At 45.2% G+C, this 3,430-nt stretch overlaps 1 protein-coding gene across 1 annotated transcript in view; it reads right to left on the bottom strand.

The window, feature by feature from the left end:
- The window catches only part of LOC115305652 (keratin, type II cytoskeletal 6A-like), a 9,225-nt gene that overhangs the window by 1,005 nt on the left and 4,790 nt on the right, over positions 1-3,430 (bottom strand). The window lies entirely within an intron of this gene.

The following is a 3,430-nucleotide window of genomic DNA, read 5'->3' as shown; positions in this document are numbered from 1 at the left end:
CGTGGTTTGATGTGGTAGGTCTTGGAGGCTGTTCTCAGAGGCTCCGCCCCTGCCTGAGGCGAAATGAGCAGCAGGAGGTGAAGCGTGCACCTTCACAGACTCAATTGTGGAGTCCCCACCCCCAGCCAGGATCGCGATTGCAATGGAGGAAAGGAAAAAAAAAAAACAAAAGCTGAGTCTCTCAGTTTCCGATAGCTGTTGCTCAAGGCCTGTGCGCTGCTGGAAATGAGCTGGGAGCTCCTGCAGTCTAAGCGGGCACCCAGGCCTCCACCCACCACCGACTCCTTGTCGTGGGTTGCATAGGTGTGGGCCCTATTTTTTCCTGTGGGCACCCGGGATTCGCACAGTCCGTGCAGGGGGCGAGGGGCGCCGTGGAAATGCAGTCGTGGTCCTGTTCCCAAAACCAAGTTCGAATTGCTTGCCCCTGGCGCAGCTGCGCTCCAGCAGCTTCTCACCGGGAAGTGCCTCCCCTGTCCCCTCCCTTTGTCTCTCGGGCTCCACGCGCTTCCCCCACGTTGGGCTGGGGATCTTGTCTCCCCTGCCTGTCCTGGCCTGGCCTGTTTTCAGATTTCCCCCATTCGCCCTCACTCACTCAAGTATCCTTGAGGTTCTATTATTTCTGGAGTCCGTATTTTCTCCTTCCGCTCTCGCAGATGAGAGTAATATCCTTCTTGGATCGATAAATGGGGCGGACAGAGTTTACAGAGCTCCCTTCCTCTCCGCCATCTTGGCTCCTCCCTATCAATATCTTCTTTGACAGCTTCTATGCTTTTTTCAAGCCCAGCGATTGATTTTATGATAATCGTTCTAAATTCTTGTTCAAGTATGTTGCTTGTGTCTGTTTTGAGCAGTTCTGTTGCTGTGATTTCTTCCTGGAATTTCTTTAGAGGAGAGTTCTTTCGTTTCGTCATTTTGGCTAGCTTTCTGTCACTTATCAGTTTTAAAAGCTCTTTCTGCACCTTGCACCTGTTAGTATGGCTCTATTAAAGGACGCTCTTTGACTGTCCAGGGCCTGTCGTTTCAGGAGATGTTCTTTTATTGGTGTTTCTCAGTTTCTCTTGTTGTGCTTGTAGTTAATATATTTCCTTACTCAGTGATATTTTAGACTTTCCACTATGTGTGCTTAGGCCTGTTTTTTGAGGTAGCCTTGAAAAGGAAAACAGACACACACACAGGGAACACATGCATGCAAATGCACTGACAGATCCTGTAAACAAGCAAACCAAATGGGAAAGGAAAAAGGGGGAGCAGAAAAGAAAAGGGAGGACAGGAAAGGAGAAATAAGGAAGAAAAAAAAACCAGAGACACAGAGACAGACAGAGATAAAGGACAGTCTGAGATCCTAAAACCTGCAGAGGATAAAGATAAGAATGAGATAAGCAAAAAGTATCTGGATGGCAAGGGTTGATCTAATCACAGCAGTGTTAAATGTTAGTCTTTCCCAAACTCTAGGAGGAATAGGGAGAGAAGGATGAAACATGGAAATAGAAAAGAGAAAATAAGAGAAAAAATTATGGAAGCTTAAAAATTAAGAATAATAAGGTTAGAAAAAATTGAAAGAAAAAAAGAAAAATATTTTTATAAATAGCACGAAGAGAAGAATCCAGCTCTCCAGTGTGGATGGGCGTGGTTCAATGTAGGTATGTTGGGACTGGGCCTGGTCTCTGAGGCCCCGCCTTAGTAGATGGAGGGAGAAGAATGGAGGCGCCTCAAGCTCCTCTCAGACCTTGAGTTGCCACCCACTCTCTTGAGTCAAACCTCCCCGTGCCATGGGCGGGTCAAAAATGGAAATTTTGTCTCTCCGCATGGGCTAAGGTCTCCCTTCAGTCTCTCCTCCTCCCCTCAGGTCCGTACCTCCCTGGGAGCCGGTTCACGCCCAGCGTCTTGCGCTGCTCTCTCATGCAGCACCCAGGCTCATGGGCAGCTCTCAAAATTCTGTGCCAACCTGCATGGCTGTCATGCGTGTTTGTGGCCCTGCATGGTGTTGTGCAGCCTCCGGACCCATGCTCTCTGGGGCCCGTGACTAAGTCTCTGGGCACTCTCTTTCCAGCTCAGCCTTGAGCTGGCGCCCCCTCCCTCCGTCTCTGTTCCCTGTCTCACTCACAGTCATCCATGCAGCTGATATCAATAAGGGGTCAGTGCCCACACTGCCGCTCCTGGAGATTAGAAAGTTATGGCTTTTAAATCCTCTCAGTTTGATGATTGCAGTCGTACAGATATATCAGTGTTCCCTACTTCTCCACCATCTTGCCCTCTCTCAATAAGTGACTTCTTAAGTAGTATTCTTGTATACTACAACTTTGTTATACTGGGTTGTTTATTCCAGAAGGTTTTCAGATTTTCTACATAGAATATTATGTCCTCTGAGAATATAGACAGCTTTATTTCTTCACTCCTAATCTGTATAACTTATATGCTTTCTCTCATCTTATTGCACTAGTTAGAGCTTCCAGTACACTGCTGATTAAAAGTGGAGAGAGAACACATGCTTACCTTATTCTCGACCTCAGAACTAAAGGGTCCAGGGGTGCCTGAGGGCTCAGTTGGTTAGGCATCTGACTTCAGCTCAGGTCATAATCTCAGAGTTGGTGAGTTTGAGCCACACGTCAGACTCTGTGCTGACAGCTCAGAGACTGGAGCCTGCTTTGGATTCTGTGTCTTCTCTCTGTGTCCCTCCCTTGCTCATTCTCTCTCTCTCTCTCTCTCTCTCTCTCTCTCTCTCTCTCTCTCTCTCTCTCAACAATAAATAAACTTAACATATAAGAAGTGAAGGGTCCAGTCTCTCATCAGTAAGTGTGGTTAGCTACAAGATGTTTTAAAAATACTGTTTTCAAATATGAGGAATTTGTCCTTTATTCATTTTTGATGAGTTTTTTTAAAAAGTCATTAATGGGTATTGGATTGTGTTACATAATTTCTTCTCATTAACTAGTATAATCATATGATTTTTCTTCTTTACCCATTTGAAATAGTGGATTGCGTTGATTTATTTTGAACATTGAATCAGCCTCATTTATCTGCAATAAATCTTATTTATTGTGGTGTGGAAGTCTTTTAATACATTGGTGGATTCAATTAGATGAAATTTTGGTGCCCTTCATATCCATGATCTGGGAACACATATTGGTTGTAAAATAAATTCTGTGCAGGAATTTAGTTCCAAAATGAAAGGCAGACACTGTTACTTCCATTAATGGTTAGAGGTGAACACAGCAGGGTATTGATACAACGGGATCCAGAAACATCTTTATAAATCAGCTAATCCATGAGAATTTCTTTTGTGTTGAGAGTTGGGGTAGGGGCATCAGGAAAATAGGGACAGGAAACAATGACTGGCCCTTGGGAAGCAGAAGTTAACAGACCATCCTTGCACTGTGTCCTGAGTTTTCCCTTAACCATTGTTAGAAATCTAAGCAGGCAAGGGCACACC

This window comes from Suricata suricatta, chromosome 10, assembly GCF_006229205.1.
Source record: "Suricata suricatta isolate VVHF042 chromosome 10, meerkat_22Aug2017_6uvM2_HiC, whole genome shotgun sequence".
Classification (NCBI taxonomy): Eukaryota; Metazoa; Chordata; class Mammalia; order Carnivora; family Herpestidae; genus Suricata; species Suricata suricatta.
This window is presented reverse-complemented; position numbering and strand designations above follow the sequence as displayed.